This window comes from Alosa sapidissima, chromosome 3, assembly GCF_018492685.1.
Source record: "Alosa sapidissima isolate fAloSap1 chromosome 3, fAloSap1.pri, whole genome shotgun sequence".
Classification (NCBI taxonomy): Eukaryota; Metazoa; Chordata; class Actinopteri; order Clupeiformes; family Clupeidae; genus Alosa; species Alosa sapidissima.
Window position 1 is genome coordinate 26564998 of NC_055959.1, and position 23346 is coordinate 26588343.

The 23346-nt window shown below is 42.5% G+C and overlaps 1 long non-coding RNA gene across 1 annotated transcript; it reads left to right on the forward strand.

Moving 5' to 3' along the window:
* Positions 1–3019: 3019 nt before the first annotated feature.
* Positions 3020–3693, forward strand: LOC121704577. Its single transcript, XR_006030591.1, has 3 exons — positions 3020–3119; positions 3310–3382; positions 3541–3693. It is a non-coding gene; the product is annotated as an uncharacterized LOC121704577 (long non-coding RNA).
* Positions 3694–23346: the final 19653 nt, after the last annotated feature.

Genomic DNA, 23346 nt, shown 5'->3' on the forward strand with positions numbered 1-23346 from the left:
GGTCATCAAGGCACAAAAGATCATTGGCCGCCCCCTGCCTTCCCTGGACGACATTGCAAACACACGCTACCTGTTACCATCCGGCAGACGTCAGCACACACATCCAGACCCAGACACAGCCATCCGGACTCACACTCAAACACTCACTTGTAACTTCATCCCTGGTGCATTATATGACTCCCAGATGCACTTTAGGCCCTACACTGCCCACACTTTTTTTAGTCATATTTATTACGTATTTATTATGCGCATTTTTGTCTACAATGTTTTGTTCTTGTGTCATGCTGAGGCATCATGCGGAGCTGCACTCCAATTTTGTTGTACATTTGCTACAATGATAATAAAGTTCATTCACCCCATTCCCCTCCGGGAGGCGTTACAGGTCTCTCCGCACCCGAAACAGCAGGTTCAGAGGAAGATTCTACCCTGCAGCTGTCACCCTACTGAACTTTAGCTCTGCACCCCGGTGACAACCAATCAACTAAACCCTCACCCCAACAACCCTGTAGAACCTAAAAATATAATAACTCCCCGATAATGTAATAACCCCGATAATGTAATAAAAATTTGCACTTGAAAATGTACCAGTAATAAAACCTGATAATGTAATAAAGTGCATTTCCCAATAATAATAACTTTGTAAATTAAATAAACAGTTTAAACACAGTGCCCCCAGAGGTCAAAGGTCACAATTTTTTGTGGTATCCCCAGGATGATGTCATGAATATATGTACCATGTTTGATTATGATACTGTATGTTAAAGGGTAGCTGAGAAATGCCCTTACTTCCTGTTTTGCGGCTATACCGTTGTATTTGGATGGGTGTCACAGCCAAGCTGTTTTGAAATTTGAAAAAAAGCTGTTTGACAATTTTGTTCAGCTTGGCCTGGAGATCATACGCCAAGTTGCATAAAGATTGGACAGAATATGTAGCCCCCCCAGTGGTCAAAGGTCACCAGATGTTTGGGGTGTCCCCAGGATGATGTCATGAGTCTATATACCAAAGTTGGTTGAGATATGTTAAAGGTTTGCTGAGAAATAGGCTTACTTCCTGTTTGGCGACCTCAACGCCAAGTGTTATTGGCCGTCACGGCTAAGCATCTTTGAATTTCAAGAAGATGTTGAATGAATTTGTGTGTCATGGTCTGAAGATCATCTGGGCAACGTTTCGAAAAGATTAGACAACATTTTTGACGAGAAGCCTTTTAAATGCTTTTGAAAAAATCAAAGATGGCAGAAAATCCAATATGGCTGAAAAAGACAAGGGTTCCAGTGATACATCGTTTGTGAAAAACGCATGCACAGGTCAAAAGCTAATAAACATTCATGCATGTCCAACTTTGACCTGTTGGTCCGTGGTATATAGCATCTGGCCCGCACGGGAGTACGACATCGTCAAACTATAACCTCCGTAATTTCCCCATTCATTCTCTATGGCGAGTCGTAACAGTACACATGTAATACTCTTTTTGTCCACTGGTGGTTGTTTTGGCGCTGTTTTGCGCTTGCCATCGAAAACGGAATGAAATGTAGGCCCTACCTGCAAACAATGTAAGAGGCCTATGCTGACTGCATCAGTGCTCAAAGTATTCTAAAAGTTGATCAATTATTCGTTAATAACTAACTAACTTCTATTCAAGTCACATTTCTGGGACTTTCTGGGATAATTATTTCTATTTTTTATTCACACGTTCAAATTCTTTATAGATCAGTGACTGGGCCGAGCAAGTGGATCTCACTTACCCCCTGGATGAGTGTGATTTCAGAGGACTGATTGAAGAACGATGGGACTTTGTTTTATAGGACTATAGTTACGGATTGTAGTTTTACAGAACTATAGCTAAGCTAACTGGTGCACACTTAGTGTGCACAACCCACGGTGAAACCACACTGGAAACAAAGTCCAAGGCTACATTTGCTCATGCCTTTATTTTATTTTTATTGTTTTAAAGAAGTAATTTCTTTTATCCTATTATAATTCTGGGCTCCTCTTCTACCTATGTAGAATAAGTGGTTATTTAATTTATTAGGCTATTAATTGAATTGATGTTGTTGTTTATTATCGCTATTCTCCTTAATGTAGTCTTACCAACTTTTTTTACTGTTAAATGTAAATTTGTTGTTATGTATATGTCACTTTGGACAAAAGTATCTGCTAAATACCATAACCATCCATAAGCATAACCATATGTGTACAATTAATTACCTCCCTGCCATACCTATGAAACCACTTTGGGTCAACTCCTATTGTTTTTCAATGTGCTATACAAATAAAGTGACTTGACTTGACTCACTTCTGTGGGATCTTCTGTTTATCAGGCTGGAGTGAGAGCTGCCTGACTGACCCACATCTGTGTATGGAGGACCACCACAGGGCTGAGGTGCGGTCAGGAGAGGACAAGCTGGACTTGGATAATTGGTACCCAACCCTGGTCAATGGGGACCCCTTCGCCCTGAGTAAGTCAGTAATGAGATAGATAGTGATTCTCTGCAGTAGTAGAGGAGCATCGGATGGATGTATTCTATTTAATCTCATTCTTCATGACTAGACCTTGTAGATAGGGAGTCAAATGTTATCTATTCTGGACTGACTGTAACTTCTTTCACTTTTCACACCTTGTGAATTTTATAGTGAAGGTGACATCGGGAAGGTTCAGGAAGGCAGAACGTGTGGTCAGTGGACGAGACTCGTGCCAACCTCACTTACCCCCAGGAGGAGTTCAGAGGGCAGAAAGATGGGCCTTGGTCTTATACGGCTATAGTTATGGCCAGCTATAGCTAAGCTAACTTATTGCTTCAGATGTACCAATGTTGTTTAAAGGTGTCTGTTCTATATGGGTCTAAGGCAAGGTATCTAAGGCAAAGGCCTTTATTACCTAAATGTTTTATGCCTATGATAGTATTTTGTGTTAGTGTGCACCACCCATGGTGAACCACACTGGAAACAAAGTTCAAGGCTACATTTGCTCACTCCTGTGGGATCTTCTGTTTATCAGGCTGGAGTGAGAGCTGACCCACCATGGAGGACCACCACAGGCCTGAGGTGCGGTCAGGAGGGTACAAGCTGGACCTGGATAGCTGGTACCTCTCCCTGGCCTACGGGGACCCCTTTGCCTTGAGTAAGTCAGTAAAGAGAAAGAAAGTGGTTCTCTAGAGTAGAGGAAAACCAGAAGCCATGATTTTTATTTTATTTTTTTAAATCCATATGAACTAATAGTTTAGTAGACTTGAATGGTGAATGTTACCTTACCTTAATCATACGGGACTGATTGTAACCTGCTCATTTTTGACACCATGTGAATTTTATAGTGAAGGTGAACACCGCTGCACCGGAGGGGTTCAGAGCCTGAGAACATGACCGCATCACATCCCCCGCACACAAGTGAGTCAGAAATATGATTTGCGCTTGTTTGTTTAATTTAGGGAGGGTGATATCTCACTAATTCTATTCCGTAGTGGTGTTGTCTTCTTTCAAATGATGTGGTGAATATTTTGATACATTATGGAGTTTTTTTTTGTTTGTTTTTTTTGCCTCACAAGCACTTGCCTTACCCCACACTGCAGTACTTGACCTAATGCCACCTGGTCAAGGGTACTGCTACAGTACGTCCACTCATCCGAGATTTCCTGGCCACTGAGATAGGAAGGGCGTGGAGGGGGATGGAAAGATGGGAGAGGGACAGGAGACCCTGGGAATACTTAGCAGACATTGGGGCTCTTAGTACACTCAATGTAGTCAAAACTTAGAAAATAGCCTATACTAAAACAGAGTTCCAAAAGTATACAGAGTATACCACAGTATACTAAGCCCATTGTAGTTTAGCGTACCAAATATGATTCAATAACATTTCTTATAATGGCAATGTATAAGAATAAGGATAGCCCTACATTTACAAAATCAAAAGTTACTGTACTAAAATGTATTTAGTCAATTCCCCTAAATGAAGCCAATTAAGTTGGAAAATCAGACTTTAAACTATTACACTGATATGAGGGTCATTAGTTCCTTTATTATGTTTATGATTATTTAACAAACACTTTTATCCAAAGCAATTTACAACACAGATCAATGAATATTATTACTAATATTCCTCCCCTCAGGCCGGAGATTCAGAGTCCCTTGTTTTATGTCCAATAGGACAAAGAACTCTTTTATACCAAGTGCAATACGGTTGCTAAATTTGCACAATTCTTGGACCTAGATGAGGAGTAGTGCAACAGTGTTTTTTAACAAGTAGTTTGTGTTATTTATTTATATGTGTAAGTGATATTTACCTGTTGTGCTACCAAACATTTACAAACTATGGCTGTAGAAATGAATTAGTCAGATGCCAGGAAAAAAATCCCTAAATGTTGGAAAACTATTGCTAGAGCGGACCTCCCTTCTCACTTCTCTCCACTTCATTTGTGAAATTCCATTCTTTACATTTTCACTTCTTACACCTTTATTAGACCTTAATTTTTTGATGGCAGTTTCCAGGGAATTGATGACAACAGTCATGCACAATTCTAGAGGTGTCTCTCTCTTATCAGTTGCTCTTCTGTTGTTCCATGTTCCACTTCAGATTGCTTTGGAAGTGCATTTATACTGTTTCTTCACAATTACTGAGTTAAACACGCATAATGATGTCTCGCAAGGATTCTGTTTGTGTTGCACAGCACTTATAATGACATTTTGAGTCTGAGACACAATAACTGTCCCCATGACACAAACACAGTCTAAAATGTGTCCCCATAACATAGCATAGTGAGCATGGTACAAGTTAGTGTTCCAAAATTGTACTCCAAGGCCTAAATTATGCATAATGTACTCAAAATACTTCTTAAATCTGTCTTAACTGTTGAAATGTATAAAATGGATGGGGTGGTGTGGGAGGGAAGGGTCTTTGCATTCTTTTGTACCTTTTCAAATAAAATATTTTCTACATCTTGGATGTGCACATGAGTGTCTGATTCTTTCCTCTGCGTTTTCTGAATGATCTCTGCACCTCTCTTACACACACAGACTACTGAAGATTTTAGATTAGCGGCTGCGACATGTTAGAATGTTTGGGATTTCCCCCCAAAATAGGAATCAGGCCACATAGGGTCACACTTTCATTGGGAGGGGACTGCTGGAGCTTGAAATCTCTGGTAAAAATTAATACCCCCTTTAACCCTTTTCCACCCCTGAACACACACACAGAAAAACACAATTTAATCTGTGCACACCAGGGGTGGACAGTAACTAACTACATTTACTTGATTACTATATTTAAGTATGATTTTTGAGTATCTGTACTTTACTTGAGTATTACTATTTTTGGAAACTTGTGACTTTTACTCCACTACATTTGAAAGGCAAATACTGTACTTTTGACTCCACTACATTTGAAATATGAGCATGGAGTACTCGTTACTTTAACCACATTTGATTCTTTAAATGCAATAATGCGATAGGCCATCTTGAAGTTTTTCAGTTCATTTTTTCAATGCTCATTAATTCAATTTGAACTTGGCTGAATTGGCTGTGGTAATGATGGTGTCAACAGATTCTTCATCAGAACCCAGACGAACCTGTTAGCAACTGAGATTGAGAAGTGGTCTGGTGTGATCTTTAGCCTACAGTACATCATTAAACGGTAAATAATATACTCTAATTAGCTGATTTTGTATTCAGTGGTGAAAATGTTTTAGATTTGTGAACAGAGAATGAATAATGATTTAAATGATATTATTGCATCCATTTGAACAGTTGCAAAGTTATGAAAATACGTCAGATGTTTTAATGACCGACCAAAGGATGTATACCCTATTAATGACCTAATAAACATTCTAATACAATAAAAAGGGAAAATACTTCTACTTAAAATACTTATTTTTAAAAGCAAGTACTTTTGAAAAATCTGACAGCAACTTTCTCTTGAATTGGAGTAATATTTGACAAGGTGTTTCTATACTTCTCTTAAGTAAAGGAATTGTGTACTCTGACCTCTGACCGTATGCATGCACCTGTGTGTGTGTGTGTGTGTGGGGGGGGGGGGGGGGGGGTTATGTTACACATACAAGAGGGACCAATGCATGTCCCTTTAATCTGAAAATCCAACGCAAAACCTAAACAACCACCGCAAGACAAGACACCAGAGAGCCCATGAAATCTGTACAAACGATATCTATGTAGTGACATTTCTAGACAAAACCCATGCAGCACCAACCACACTCATTAAAAGATGGAGGATCCATTTGAAAAAAAATAAACTTTGATAGGGCAATAGGGCTCCAGTGTTCCCCGGCAGAGCCTGGAGCTATGTCATGACACCCAGCAGTCAGTGGCTACGGCCCTGTCAGACTCAAGCAGACAGGGGGGGCATCTGGGACACGAGCAAATGTCACGATTTTCTCCCATTTAACCTTTCAGGAAGGCGGCATAGGGATCACCACCACACCAGGATGGGTCAACGAGGCGGCATTACGACTTAATTAAATTAAAATTCATAGGAGTGCAGAGGGACGCACATAGTCCACTAACACACACTCTCCTCTCTCTCTCTCTCTCACTCTCTCTCTCTGTCTCTCTCTCTACACTCCTCTCCTCCCTCTCCTTTTCTGTCTCTCACACACACACACACAGTGGTCAGATAAACACTCATTTGCCTGATTTCCTGTTGTATCCCTGAGGCTATGCTCGTTTTATGGCTACAGATCACACTCATGGCAGACATATTTGTATTACATGCGAGTTCTTCTCACTAGGCAGGCACCAGCTTTTCTCCACACCAACATACACGCCATGTATTTAAACTGTTACATTTGTCTGACATAGCCTACACTTCACACATACATTCAGTACACACACACAGACACACACACACACACATACATAGAAGGCTTTGTAAACCTGTAAACCATCTGTTGCGCTCATGTCATTGGCACAGGCAGACTTTAGGTCGCCTGCCATCTGCTTGTGACTGGCATGCGATTTTGCGTTGTCGCTGTCTGCTCCATTGGCAGTACCCATCACAACACAGCCCTAGGTACAGTCACCAAACACACACACACATACACACACACACCACCACCACCACCACCATCACTGGCGAGGGCCTCTACAGTAAATCTGTAATTCCCATACAATTGGCAGCTCCTAAAAGCAGAGTTCAGTTGTGTTATTATCAGCGATGCCCACATAATTGGTACCATCTGGCACCATCCTGCTGCCAGTTGTCTGTAATGGCAGAATGGCATGCGCGAGCAAGATGCCTTTTTCTCTTCTATTTAATATATTTTTTTAAATGCTCGTAAAGAGGATATTAATCGGCAGTATGGCCGCCAGGGCAGGATATTAATCTCTCTCTCTCCTCTCGTCACGTCTCATCTTCTCTCCCTCAACCCCTCCCTTTCCCATCTTTTTTCACCATCATAATCTTCCCATCATCGCAGGCATATGCGGAGCATCTTTAAATAACTATTCTAATGGAGTTGAGAGAGGGCCAGATCTCCACACCTTTGTTTGCAGTGCTGTCACTTTTGGTCCCTTTCTTCTCTTTCTATCCAATTACTCTCTCCCTTACTATCAGTCTCTCTCTCTCTCTCTCTCTCTCTCTCTCTCTCTCTCTCTCTCTCTCTCTCTCTCTCTCTCTCTCTCTTTCTCTCTGATATTCGTTCTTCTCCTCTCACCTCTATCTAACCCATGGTAAGGACTGGTTGTCATACCACTCTGGTTGCGATCCACTCTCTCCAGGTGTACGATGGATCTCTTGACCTCTGCGGTCACTTCCAGGTCTCAGCTCTCCTGCCCCACAGGCCCCCCACTACACCTCTACTTCTTTTATCTATCCATCATGTATTTGTGTTTCTGCCCACCTCCCCCTTCTCCAACCTCTCTCTCTCTCTCTCTCTCTCTCTCTCTCTCTCTCTCTCTCTCTCCTCTCTCTCTCTCTCTCTCTCTCCTCTCTCTCTCTCTCTCTCTCTCTGTCCATCTTTTCCCATCCTCTCCCCTCTCCCCGCTCCTCCATTTTCATTTCTGTGTTTTTTCCACACTGCACACATTTCTGCAATATGCAGAAGAGAGCAGGGAAGAAGAAGAGGCCCAGGCGATTACAGTGCACATCGTTAAAGCTTTAACCTTCGACCCCTCCTCATGCATCTCTTTACCCAAACAGAGTGTACTGTCGCCATGCTGTGGGCATAGGTGTGTGTGTGTGAGAGAGAGAGAGAGAGAGAGAGAGAGAGCGAGGAGAGAGAGAGAGAGAGAAAGAGAGAGAGATAGAGAGAATAGGTGTGTGTTCACCGTATAAATACAGATTCATATTCATTAACATTTATAAGGTGACATTTATGAGGCTCATCTATGCGGGGCTTACACTCAACCTTTTGTCCAGAAACAGCCTTTTAAAATAAGCTCTCTCCACCTGGAAGGAACAAAGGATAGAGAGAGAAAAGAGAGGGAGAGGTAGAAGGAGAGTAAAGAGTAAAGTATAAGAAAGAGTGTAGGGTAGAAGAGAGAGAAGGAGAGAAGGAGACAAAAGAGAAGAAGGCAAGCCAGAAGGATCTAGAACAGGGTACAGAAAGTGTACGTTGAGAGGAAGAGAGAGGGGGGGAAAAGAGAGGAGGTTGACACACACCTCACAGGGAAAAGCAGTGAACCCCATCAGAAGAAAGTCTAATTCGACATATTTATGGATCACTTGAATTTTGACAACTCGTCTTCAGCGCCCTTTGTTCATCTTACACCTCTTTTTTTCCCTCCTCCGCCATTTCTTGGGGTTTGAAGGTTTCCTTTACATGTGGGTGACCTCCAGCATTCCAAACATCCTCTGTTTTTTTTCATCATTCCAGCTAACACAGCACACAGTGTTGTCAAGAATTTGCCCTCCGTGGTCTCATGCTCTCAATCTACAGGAGGATTGTGCTCCTTGCCTCTCAAATAGAGAGGCTTTCCTCTTTCTTGACAATGGCCTTGTTTTTCTTTCACTCAAATGTAATTTCGAGACACTACTTTAGAAAATGTGCTCATTTAGCTTCCCCTACCGTACCCTCATCAAACAGTTACGAGTCATAATCACCAAAGCTCCAGAGAACCTCCTAGAACACCTATTAAACTCAATTTTGTGCGCTGACCTAACAAAAACAACTAGCGCCGCCAAACATGCGCCGCGCGCAGGCCATTTTGTCCCCACGCACTCATATCTCAAAATGCGAAATAATCACAATCAAACTCAATTAACCCCTAATCACGGACGTGTTGAGAGCGGGGGGTGTCGATTACGGCCCGGCTAATTGGGCCTGATTGCAACCGCGTGGCTTTTGATTACTGTCGCATTAAAAGAGAAATGAACGAGCCGGGGCTATCCCAGCGGTGCCTCCGACCTTCACCACCGCATGGCAGTGGGAGAGGTAGAGTGGGACAGTCAGGGTATTCGCTTGTTTTCATGAAGTTTATGTGTGTGTGTGTTTCTGTGCGTGCGTGTGCGTGTGCATGTGTGTGTGCGTGTGTGTGTGTTACACGCATGCATTTCAATGGAAGCTGTGTGCCATGGTCTCCATGGAGAAAGACTGCAGACGTGTTAAGGTGAGACTAGATGGCCAAGATGGTTTAAATGCTGGTGTCCACAGCAATAGATTCATATGGCAGAAGTATTAGTCGTTTCATGGACCAGTCATTTCAGCTTGCCGTGTGTGTGTGTGGTGTGTGTGTGTGTGAGAGAGAGAGAGACAGAGACAGTAAGAGAAAGTGTGAGAATGTTCACTGTGTGTGTGTGTGTGTGTGTGAGAGAGAGAATGTTCAGCTTTGTGTGTAAGGGCAATCGTGTTTTGTGTCTGTTGATGTAATAGCTGCTGTGCATGCCAATGGAGTTTGTTTGTGTGTGTGTGTGTGTGTGTGTGTTGTGTTTGTCCATACATGTGTGTGCCCTGAGTCGGGCTGTTTACAGAGGGTCAGGGATGAGAGGCAAGGCAATTTGAGGTTGGAAATGAGTGATGTCCTTTCTCATTTGAGTGCAACACAAAGCCAGTCTCTCACATGACAGCCCTCTTAAACGTCTACAGAGGCGTCATGTAAAAGTTGCCCCCCCCTTCCTCCACACCATCCACACATGAGAGAGAGAGAGAAAGAGAGAGAGAGAGGGAGAAAGAGAGAGTCGCAGAAACAGGGAGAAAGGGATGGAATGTGATATACAGAAGGATGGTGTTGTGTGTGTGTGTGTGTGTGTGTGTGTGTGTGTGTGTGTGTGTGTGTGTGTGTGTGTGTGTGTGTGTGTCTTTAGAGATTTGTTTTTGAACAGTGATTTGGAAATGAAATATCATGGCTGGCCCATTGGAGTGGGGATAATGTCATCCCCCGTGAGACGAGGAGGAGGAGGAGGAGGAGGAGGGAGGAAGGAGGAGAAACGGGACGAAAGAGACTGCATGATGGGCAAGTAGGAGGAAGAGATAGAGAGAAGCAGGGAAAGAGAGAGGGGGAAACACACACACACACACACACACACACACACACACACACACACCAAGTGAGTAAAAACAAGGGTCAGGGATGTGACAAGCTGGAGTTTAGACACGGTGACCTCACAGTGAGAGAGAGAGAGAGAGAGAGAGAGTGAGAGAGAGAGAGAGAGTGAGAGAGATAGAGAGAGAGTGAGAGAGTGAGAGAGAGAGAGAGAGAGAGATAGAGAGAGCAAAAACACTTCAACAGAAGGAGTCAAAAGCGAGCCAGAACCAGCCAGTTGAACTGGGGTGAGCTGAGACAGTACTGTATTGAACAGACATTCAAAAACAACCAATAATAAAAAGAGCACCAGCACGTATGCAGACAATAAGACAGACAGACACACAGACAGACACACAGACAGACACACAGACAGATACACAGACAGACACACAGACAGACACACAGACAGATACACAGACAGACACACAGACAGACAGGATAGCACATTTCATACACAGAGGTCATTCAATGTGCTTTACATAAACAAAACCAAACAGGAAAGCACTAAAGCAGGCAGACGGGGGTACATTTTCTTCCCGCATTTGTAACCAACTGTCGCCGCCAGGGGAGTGTTGGTCAGGGGGCCAGTTTTATATTCATAAATGAATATGTTGAGATATTCCAGAGCCATTTCATGCGACAGAGGGCCAAACATTAGCCCTTTGCCAGACTAGAATTTGCTCTTTGAGTGACCACATACCTGAGAGGCTGAACACAGCATATGCACATATATGCATATAAGGGCTTGGTATATACAGTGTTAGGATAGGTTAGGGTCACATGGTAGAGCAAGCACTGACTTACAGGCGGGGCTTCAGTGATGTCTACCTGTGGCTATAATTAAAGGTTAAATTGGACACCTGTCCTGAGTGCTGGGCTCACAATTAGTTTCCAGGCCTTCGGAAAGGGCTAGCGGCCTGGGATCCCTCCTGTGCGTGTGCCAGTCTGGTAAATTTGAACCTGTCTCGTTTTCACGTTTCGGATTGTATACCACCACTAAGAAAACTGAACATATTAGGAAGCAACGCTTGGGCTGTTCGTACTCGCGCTGGGAGAGAGCTACACCGGGTCAGCGAGAGCCACAGGTAAGTGACCTTTTGCTGTAGCTCTGCCAAGGCTGACACAACACACATTGCACCCACACACACGGTAGGTTCTACTTCCACGTCTTTACATCACATAGGGCAAGTGTGTAGGTTAGTTTTAGCTTTACCTTTACAGTAGGTTAAGTTGCGGTCCAAGGTCAGCTATAAACACACCCTAGACAACGTAGCTTGGATTTAGATACTGTGCCTCGGCCTCCTCCTCGGCCTCCTCGTAACAACTGCTATTGCATGTAAACATGGTCACACGCAACACAGAGTGAAACCAAATAATCTGCTTAGGATGCTCTGCTTATCTGGCGCTGTACATGCAATATATGCAATGTGCACACAATATATGCCAATATGGCGGGGTCATGCCGTGTGCACACAGTACACACACACACAGCATCTCATTGCATTGCAGAGAGCCCTGTTGTCCCTGCTCTCCTGTTGAGGACTGGATCTCACACACAGAAGGCCAGGGCTCCATGGTGAGTGCTCTCTTCTTTAACGAGTGCCAGTCACACACCAGCAAACCACTGCTCCCACCAGAGGTGTGTGTGTGTGGGGGGGGGGGGGGGCAGGTTAAAGGCCGCAGGAGAGGGATATGGTGCAGTTGGTGGGCTTCTTGTGTGTGTGTGTGAGGACATTTTCTGTCACCAAAAACGATTCTGCTTCAGCCTCCCTCAGCTCTGTTGATCCACCTTCATGTGTGTGTGTGTGTGTGAGAGAGAGAGAGAGAGAGAGAGAGAGAGAGAGAGAGAGAAAACACATACACATCAGTGTGGCAAATGCAGTCCACTGGCCTGTTACGTACTGGTGCAACAATACCACAAATGGTTAACCCCCCCCCCCACACACACTTTTTTCCTTCCACCTCCCTCTCCCTTTTCCTCCTCAGGGGGTAAAAAAGTGTGTGTGTGGATCAGGAGCACGCTAGCCTGGAGAGGAGAGCTCTCTCTGGGTGTAATCCTCTGCTCTGGGAGATGACTTCCTCATATTTAAATACAGGCTCATTACGGCGCCAGTCATGTGAGGACTGATGGCTTTTGTGATCCTCCCCTTATGCTCTCTCTCTCTCACCTCTCTCTCTCACACACACACACACGCACGCACAGGGTGTTCAGGAGTGCATTTGTAATGAGGAATTGTGAGAGTAAATTGGTCTTTTGTAATATTCCCTCAGCAGTCCCACTGAGAGGTGACCGATTAAAGACAAAAAAAAAATAAACAAAAAAAATAACTGGAGGCCCCACTCACTATAATGAATGGCACCTTCAATGGATGCTGTCAGAGACAATCAGAGGGACGGATAGTCCAATTAGATTTATGTCAAAACTATATAATAGGGTAACATACTACATATGAGCCCCAATTAGGCTTAACAAAAGGTGAACCCTGATTGTTTGATGGGAGAGCACTTAGAGGAACATGACATGATTTAGCTATAGGATGAGAGGCTTGGGCTTAAAGTGATAGTTAACAATTATTATAAGCTCTTGGGCTCTTCATAATGATCCTGGGTCCCACCATCTCCAATATGCCAATAAGCATGTCAGCGGCTGCAATATGAGTATGTGGGGGATCCTTAAAGAGAGCACCCAATGCAAATTAGAGAAAGACATCTGCAGGATAATGAGCATATTAAAAAGCTAAACTAATGTGAAATTTAATTATCTGTCTGGCACTAAAAACAGCAGCAGGAATTATCTGCACACTCTCTCCATGTCAGGTATATGAGGAACGAAAGCCAGAGCCTTAAAGTAATTATGCTAATGGAATCAGGAGAGGACACAATAAAGAGCTACAGTTGTCACAAGCAAAAACAAAAAGCACATGTAGACACACACACACCCACCCACACCCACACACACACACACACACACACACACACATTTAAGGCTACTCATATCTCTAGCTATGAATGTTTTCTCACAGTATACACTCAGTCATTGACCTTTTCACATTAAACTAAAGATAAAATCAGATATTTCCTTCTGCACACACACACACACACACTCATATATATATATATATATAGAAACATGCACACAAGAGCCTTGAGATTGGCTGACATAACATAAATAAAGGCATGTCTGAAAAATCACCACCTCTCGCATGTTCCAGATATTAATTTAGAGTGCTTGGGAGACACACACACACACATCTCAGGACACAGAATCACTAGAGAAGATGAGGTGGAGCCTTACTGTATTATATATTATTGGCACCTCTGCTAAAGTTGACTAAAAAACTAATAGAAAATAACCTGTTGGTGATTTATTGTAATCTCACAATGAAACAAATTAGGAAAAAATCAAACCTTGAAGGGAAGCCAATTTATTTTGAGAAAAAAGAAAATTTCATAAAGAAATAAATGTTTTAACAAAATCACGTCGCTCACAATTATTGGCACCCCTGCTTGTAATACCTTCTTAAGCCTCCCTTTGCCAATAAAACAGCTTGTAATATTCTCCTATGATACCCCATAAAGTTGGAGAATACAAAGCAAGGGATTTAAGACCGTTCGTCTTTACAAAATCTCCCCAGATCGTCCAGATTCCTACACTTGTGCATTCTCCTCTTTGGCTCACCCCACTATTTTTCTATGGAGTTTAGATCAGGGGACTGAGATGGCAATGTCCGAAGCTTGATTTTGTGTTCAGCAAACCATATTTGTTTTGATCTGGACGTTTGTTTTTGGTTCATTGACCTGATGAATGATCCAATCATGACCCACTTTTAGTGTCTTGGCAGAGATTGACAGATTTCCTTTGAAAATGTTCAGGTTGTTCTTGGTATTCATGATGCACCTTAATTAGGTTCCCAAGGCTTTTGGGAATAAAAACAGCCCCACAATAGCACAGCCCCTCCACCATAATTCTCATTAGGCAAGGGGTTCTTTTCAGTATAGTCATTCTTATTCATATATATGGCAAACACACCTAAAGTGTTTCTAGCCAAAGAGCGCAATTTTCATTTAATCTGACAATAGACTAGCCTAGAAATCTAGACACACCCTAGCGGCAGCAAATTAATTTGCTGCCAGGGCTGGTCTAGCAACTCTCCGTTGGCTTGTGAGCTCGAAAAATTAAACTTCTATCAGGCCAATCAAATCATGTATAGAGTCGTTAGGCGGGCTTAACATAATGATTGATGGCAGAGTTGCAACGGTTTGGCTTGAATTCCCTGCTACTTGAAAACAAAGAAGATGGATGTTGCTGTTGGCGAACAGTGTGACACGAGTTCCGCTGGTGGGAAAACGCATGGGACTCATAGCGCTGTCCTATTGTGTGCAGAGGGAATTTGAAAGACAACCGATTATCCCGCCCCTCGGACTGAGCACTGTGAACAGTGAGTGCCCAGACCCTACATTTTAATGTGGGTCTGGCTCGTCAGGCTAACAATAGACCACACTTCCAGACACTTCCTGGACCATTCAGTAACTCCTGCCGTTTACATTGGTATTTAAATGACTAGACAGGCTTTTACCTGGCATGCCCACTAAATAATCTGTTAGTAGTGAGGTCACTTTGGTGACCCCAAGATGATGCCTTTGTCTGTAAGTCTCCAACAGTGGTTCTTATAGAATGTTTTGCTTATCTTACCATCCTCCATACTATATGTGGGGGAAGATAACCATGGGTCTTTGTCCAAGCATGTTTGTCACATTTCCAGATGATTAGAACCTTTAATCATTGTTTTAACTGTACATATAGGCATTTTCAACAAAGTACCTAGTTTTCATAGACATTCTCTGACTTACAAATGTCAACACACTTTATTTTTATTTATGTTTAGTGTATCTTGTCTTTCCAATGTTGAAAAATGACTAGAGGATTTAGCCTTTGTGTGACTTTATTTTCTTACAATAGTGAAAAAGAAAGACATGAACTACTTTTGAAAGTTTACAGACACTGATTAACTTAAATAAATTGTTTTCTGTTTTCGGTTTTGTATATAAGATTTTTCAGGGGTGCCAATAATTGTGTTTTTGTTAAAAATATTTATTTCTTTTTGAGATTTTCCTTTTTCTCAAAATAAAAATTGCTTCCCTTCAAGGTTGGATTTTTCCTATTTTTTGTTCATTGCGAGATTACAATAAATCACCAACAGATTATTTTTTACACCGGTTTTTAGTCAACTTTAGCAGAGGTGCCAATAATTCTGGAGGGTACTGTAAGTCTGAATGTCTGTGAGCCAGCACTGACTTTTGCCATTTGGACAAGTGTGTGTGTGTTTTGCTGTGTGTGTGTGGTTATGTGTGTTTCCCTTCTGAGTTGGAGAGGTGATTTCACACCTTTTGCTGGGCTAAAGTAACACCAGCAGGATTTAGCTCCGTCCAGGTCCACATGCGCAATCCCATCCCACGCCTCAATCCTTCTATGTGTCTGGCTCTCTCTCACACACATTCACTTTCCTTTGCATACACACACACACATACACAAACACACACACACACACACACACACACACACACACACACACACACACACAACAGACACACACAGACACACACAAAGACTCACACACAGACAGACAGACACACACACACACACACACACACACACACACACACACACACACACACACACACACACACACACCTCATGGCAAAACCCTGCCATCCTGTTAATGATCAAATAAGAAGGCGCCCTGTCTGCCTTCAGCTAATAATCACAGTCTCAGAGGAACAGAGCGAGCGAGGCGCTCGAGACCAAAACAGAGGGAAGAGAGAGAACTAGAGAAGAGAGAAAGACAGAGAGCATGCAAGTCAGGAAAGAGAGAGAGAGAGAGAGAGAAAGAGAGAAGGAGGAGGAGGAAAAAGAAAACAGATAGAGACAGACATCACATGGCTTTGGCAGGAGGGGGTGCGCTCAGAGGGATGAGACAAGGCTGACAGCAGCATGCCGTCGGTGGGGTCGCTCCCCTGGGCGGCAGGGGGGCCCATGGAGGGAGCCCAGCAGGGGGGCCCATGGAGTGGGCAGAGGGCAACATCAGGTGCTAAGGGTCTCAAGGCTTCCAGTGGGGAGAGAGAGATGCAGAGAGAGGAATAAAGAAGGAATGAGAGAGAGAAACAGGCGCGCACACACACACACACACACACACACGCACACACACACGCACACACACACTCCCAGACATCCATTGGTCTCCTGAGTGGGGGGTCTGGGTTGACACTGGCCGTCCTCCGCCTTTAATAACACTGAGAGGGGATTCTAATAGCGCTTATTAGAACACAGCCAGCTGGAGGAAATGAGAGAGACTCCCTGCCTGGCCTTTGAATTAAACTCCCCCCCCCCCCCTCCTCCCTCCTCCCCATCTCTCCCTTTCTCTCACTACCTCCATCTCCCTCTTGCTTTCTTCTTATCTAGCCATTTTTATGTTTGCTCTCTTTTCAAACTTTCAGTATTCCTCCCTCCTTCCTTTCAATCTCTCCTCTCCAGTCGTCTCCTCTCTTCCGGTTCGCTCCCCCTCTCACTCTCGGTGGCTTGCCTTGCCTCAAATGTCAAATTCAAATTCACAAGAGCTTAATTGGCATGGCAGTGATGTGAGTATTGCTGAAGAACAGTGTGTTCTTTCTCTCTCTCTCTCTCCCTCTGTTTATCTATCTACCCCTCCTCCATCTTTCTATCTCGTCCTCTCTTTCAGAGAAATCAGAATTACGCTGATACATTCTAAATAAGCGGGCGAAGGAAACGGGTTGATGAGACGCTCTGACTCATTTGTTTTGCAGAAGAAAGGAAGGGAGTGGAGGAGAAGACAAAGACAGGTGCCGGGGTGCACCCTCAAGAAGGCAAGATCAAACAAGAGGAGGATGCATGTGTTTGTGTGTCTGTGTATGTGTGTGTATGTGTGTGTGTGTGTGTGTCAGGGCGCTGGGGGGGGGGGGGGGGGGGTATTGTGTCTGTTTAAGTGTGGGTGCAAGAGCATATCCTGGGTTGAAACTTCAGAAGGTGTTGTATGTAAGTGTGTGTGTGTATGTGTGTGAGAGTGTGTGTGTGTGTGTGTGTTTCTCTAAGACACGGCTCTCGGTTGATGTGTTCAGGACAGGGTTTAGTGTGTCCTTAGAAGTGTGAGTGAAAGAACATAATCCAAAACTGAAATTTCAAACGTGTCCTTGTGTGTGTGTACTTCACTTCCTAGATGTGTGTTGAAGGGAGCTCCTGTGCGCAGCAGCCAGAGCCTGTGCCTGTCATTGTGACATTTCTTCTGATTGTCTAATGACATTTCTCATGACATTACAGTCTCCTGATTGCCCACACCTACAAAGTGACATGACATTCTGGGAGTCTTACAGGTCGTAATGTGCTCATTTAGCTGCACTGAGTACTTAAAAAGGCTGAGGAACATAGTCCTTCCACACACACACACAAGCACGCAGGCAGGCACGCATGCACATATGAAAAGGCTCCCCTTGGCAACAGGTTTCCATGTTGAGAACATCTATCTAACCAGCAACTTAAAACGGCCTTTCAGTGGTCTCAAGAGTGTTAACCCTTAAAGGAGTACCGTCACACCGGTGTGACGGGAATGTTGAGAAATGAACATTCTAAAGAATATCTGGGTTCATTGAATTCAACATAGAATTTTAGAACCTTCAATTGTTGCGGAACTTAGAATGTTCAAAAACCTACACCTTTAAGGGTTAAATGTCTGATGTCTGAACAGTCTACCATATGCATGCCGAAGCTACATTTCAATTTGAGTAATCTGACCATTTATATTTGATGAGGTTGCTCAGTATGGGTGTGATTCCATGCATACAGACACGGGTGCACGGGTCAATAAAAAAATCATTTTCAGCGCTCTTTTAAGGGGATTCATTAAAACTTGGAAAGTATTTAATCTTGGAACTCAGAAACATATAAGTGTTTGGAGGAGACTGCCTTTACTCTCTGTCCAATCTGAGATAGGCATCATCATTGAAAGCAACCATTCTGATGTCTTCAGATGCGGCCCACATTCTACCACTACTAATGAATAGTTATTGATGGCTGGCCTTCTCCCTAATGCAGAATGTGGGTAGTTCTTTTTTGTATGAATCCAGACGTGTTGCAATGGCTACTGTTTATTCACAAATCCTTCATGAAATAATTTAACATCATATCTTACTTTCACTTTTACCCACACGTTTTACTTTATTAAGTTTACAGGATTTGTCTGAGCCTACTAATCCAATGACTTTTAAGATGAATTTTAGATTTGCTCCATCCTCCTGAAACAAATTACACACAGACTTGGATGGCTTGGTTGGCTAATTTTACAGAGCTGATGAAGAACTTGATTAGTCTGAAGTAGACATGTTTTTCTTACTATGTTTTAATTGACATCCCTGTCTTGCTTTGAGTGCTGGCTAAAACCTATTTTGTTTTTAATTACCTGCAAGGTGATTTGTCTGTTAATTTTTATCCCTATCTTTGGTTTCATGTGCAGAGAGTGGAGGAGGCTACCAGTGTTTTTGTCGTTCTATCTTCTTATTTCAGTTTTTTTCATATATTTGTCCTTTTTTTTATGTGTGCATGTACATGAGTTTTGGCAATGATCTTACTGTGACATTCATGGCAGTTAAGCTTTATTGAATTGAAACATTTAATTGAATTGAAAGAGAAAGACATAAAAAGATAGAGAGAGAGAGAGAGAGAGAGAGAGAGAGAGAGAACATGCTAATGCAGTGGTTCTCAACCTTTTTTCAGCGATGTACCCCCTGTGAAAAAAAATTTCAGCCAAGTACCCCCTAACCAGCGCAAAGCATTTTTAGTTGAGAAAAAAGACTTAAAACAGAGCACTGTGACATCAGTGTCTAATTTATTACAGTGCATGAAAATGCACTGTTCTGTTATCCAAAGTCTTCTTCTTATTATTATTATTATTATTACAGTGCATGAAAATGCACTGTTCTGTTATCCGAAGTCTTCTTCTTCTTATTATTATTCTTCCCACCAAATTTCTGCGTCTAATTCAGCTTCAACCGTTTAACGTATAAACTTCGTTCAAACTTTGTAACGTAGTTCTTGAAAAGGACACTTGAGGAAATAATAGGATAATAACAAAAAACAAGCTTATTTTTCCCCAGAGACTTTGCATTAGCACTATGACATCACAATGGACTAATTAACTTGATTTGTACCTGTACCAACTTCCAGCTGCTCAACTAGGACCCATCAAAGGGCCAGTTGACTGATTGCACCTGTACTTTATCAACTGCTTTCTGCTTAACTAGGCCAACTCTCTCTGTGTCTCTCCATTCTACAAGGATATAAGGCACATTCCATCCAACTTTCTATCCATTCATCCTCTTCAAACCATTCACTCATCCACCAATTAAACTATCCATCAAAATCCATTAAACAATCTGCCTATCAACATCCATTACACTATCTACATTCAACTTTTAAACTATATACTCTGTCTCAGGCTGAGTAGTTTAAATTTAACTATTTAAACTACTCAACTATTTAACTGTTCAGCCATTTCAACTGTCAGTTGTTATCAACTATGACTCCTGCCAACTGTTTCCAAATAAAAGTTTGTTTGGCATTTTATGTTAATATACAGTATGTTTATATTTTCATGCACTGGTAATTTCCTCGAAATTACATTTTCTAGTTAAACTTTGGAACCACGACTCCATCCATAAACTTCAACCACGACTCCATCGTTTGAGTTTTGACAGTGATTGACAGGTGATGGCGGGTGGCATGTGACAGGTTGGGTCGAACCATCCGGGGGGGACTCTGGGTTTTTAGGATAATGAAATTGAATAGCCTACTGAAATATACAATTAATTTTATGAACTTATATTTTCCTGAAATATTTATTAAATAATTGTTTTTAAAGTATTTTTGCATGGATTCTACTTTTATGTATATTTTAACCCTAAGCTGTTTTAAGGGCAATTTCACTACCTTTATTCATAAGGATTTATTCTGGTCATTGTAAGTGGCACATTATATATGTTTTTTTTCAGCAGAGTCTAGGCTATCCAGATCATTTCATGTATTAGTACTAGCATTGATTTTATTTTGATTTGTAAAGAATTAAAATATAAAAATTATATTATAAAAAATCTTATATTTTGACATGCATCTCACCACAGCAAGCTCATAGCTCTACATGCATTTCATGTGTGTGTGTAGGGCAGAATGTCCTGAATCTGGCAATATCATTGCCATGGTGGAGGAATTCTCTGGGGCTGAGCAATTTACAGACATATGTGGTGTGTGCCTTACAGAAATAAATGCCATTTTTTTATTTAGTGATTTAATGACCTTTTTGCGCTCCATATCTGTGACACGAACTGATCTGACCTGACTTAACCCAAGTTTACGTGTTATAGCCTGTGTGTGCCTATGGTGTCTGCACTCATGATTCTCTACAACTTTTTACTGCATTGCCATGAACAAAGTAAAGGCAAAAAAGGTGTTTCTTTGCCGAACAAATTGGGATGCAATATGAGCCTTGAATTGGATGCCATGCAGGAATTTGGTAGGATCTCAAAGCCGGATTATGAACATTCTTTGCCATAGAGAAACACACAATAGCTTTGGATTATAAACATGCTTTGCTACAAAAACAGACAACAACGTGAGGTAAGTTGAGCTATATGTTATTATTTTGCTGTCACTTCGTATGTTTTATAACCCAGAAGGATGTACTTGGTATCAAATGATGCGTTGTCGTTTTCTGGTGAAATGACCTTTTGAATGGGATTCCTATAGGGCTACTACTTTTTTGATACAATCGCGTCAAAATCGATATTTTTCAAATACTATGATGGCTCGACACAACATGAAACTTTGATCGAAGTATCATCAGTGTCTCTACACATGAACTCGAGCATTGAGAACATTGTTGGTGTACACAGTTTACTAAAAGAGAGGTTTTGAACAACTCTCTTGTTTTTTCTGTTCGCTGCCATCTTGCCATCTTGCAAGGAGTGAGTTGTCCAAAATCTTTTTAGTAAACTATGTGTACACGAATAATGTTCTTAATGCTCGAGTTCATATGTAGAGTGATGCTTCGATCAAAGTTTCAAGTTATGTCGAGCCTTCTTAGTGTTTGAAAAATAGTGATTTTGACACGACCATGTAGCCTACTAAACTAGAGTTTGACTCGAGTACGTTCGTAGACTATTTCAAGTGACAAAATCTATGACTAAAGTTTAGCTGACGATATAACATCCTACTCCACTTCGTTCGTGACACTCCTGTTAATAGGCTAAACTATTATTCACATTTGCTCAAAGATTTCATAAATATAAGCCCTTTTCGCTCCCTACGTTGATGTATTCCAAGCGATCTGCTTCAGGGTCGGGGACGTAGCTAAACACCATGCCTGAGTACGTAATCGCTCTCAGGGACGCCCTCTGTTTGCTGGTTGGTCGGCTGCCCAACTGCCGAAGTAAACGAGCGTGAATCAACCTATTCCAGACGGAGTACTGTAGGGAAAAGAAATCGACCGGAAGTACGTAGACAGGCCAAGGCCAGGCTAGCATCAATCGGGTTCTAAGGGTTAAAATCTCACGTACCCCCAGGGGTACGCGTACCCCCATTTGAGAACCAATGTACTAATGACAACAAAACAAAGAACAGGACAGCTGTCAAAATGGCCGGCAATCCGTAGAGGGTGTCTCTCTCTCTCTCTCTCTCTCTCTCTCTCTCTCTCTCTCTCTCTCTCTCTCTCTCTCTCTCTTCACTCACTCACTCACTCACTCACTCACTCACTCACTCACTCACTCACTCACACACACACACACACACGATGCAACCTGAAACCAAAACAAGATGTGACCATCGTCCACACTGTGACGGAACCACTGCTGTCCCACGAGGCCCTCACAACAGGAGCGCCGGTGACGGAGGAGATTTGAATATTTAATCAGGCCCTGGAAAGAATGTGGTGGTGGTGGTGGTGGTCGTGGGAGGGGGCTGTTGATGGAGAGAGAGAGAGGAAACAGAGAGAGAACAGCAGTGGGATTGGATGTCGTGGGTAATAGGGGGGTGGGGGGTGCTGCATGTCCCTTGGCTGTTACTGTATCCACAACACATCTGAGGGAGGAACGGACATAAATACAGTCCCCAAGCCCCATGTGCCACACGCCTTTGCCTGATAATACCAACACACACAATACACAGGGTGAGTCTGTGTTTGAGAGAGAGACTGACATAGTCGCCTTTGACGACTAATTCATCCCTTTCCTTCTTCCAACCACTGCAACCTCTGCTTTTACAGACACACACACACACACACATACACACACACTCAATTAGTGTAAATTGGGAACATATGCTGCTCATGTGCCTGCCCCCAGAGACAGCTTCTGCTCTGATGGCTCCAGACTGCGTTCCTGCCCACCGTGGTCGCTCTACTTTGTAACGTTCTCTCATGCTAAAATAAGATAGATTATGTGAGCTGGATAACTTGCTATCCCAAGCATTACTGCTGTGCTATGTGACACACTCTATATTGTCTCTTATTGATGTGCTATACGAAACTGTATGATAATATTTTGTTATGCTGTGGAGTGTTGGTGTGCTAGTTTATACTTCATAGCATTGTCTTATACATGTATATGATCTTCTGTTTTGTGCCATACAGTATTATGTAATGAGTTGCTTTGCTGCACCGGCTTGTGTTGTGTCTTGATGTGTCAGGCTATGCTTTCTTGCTTGTGCTGTTTATCATCTGGTGTTGAATTGTTTAAGGTTGTGTTATGTTATGTCCTGTTATGCAGTGCCTATGCCTTCTTTTACCTTAACATAACAGCATCAAATACATTTTGATTACACACTA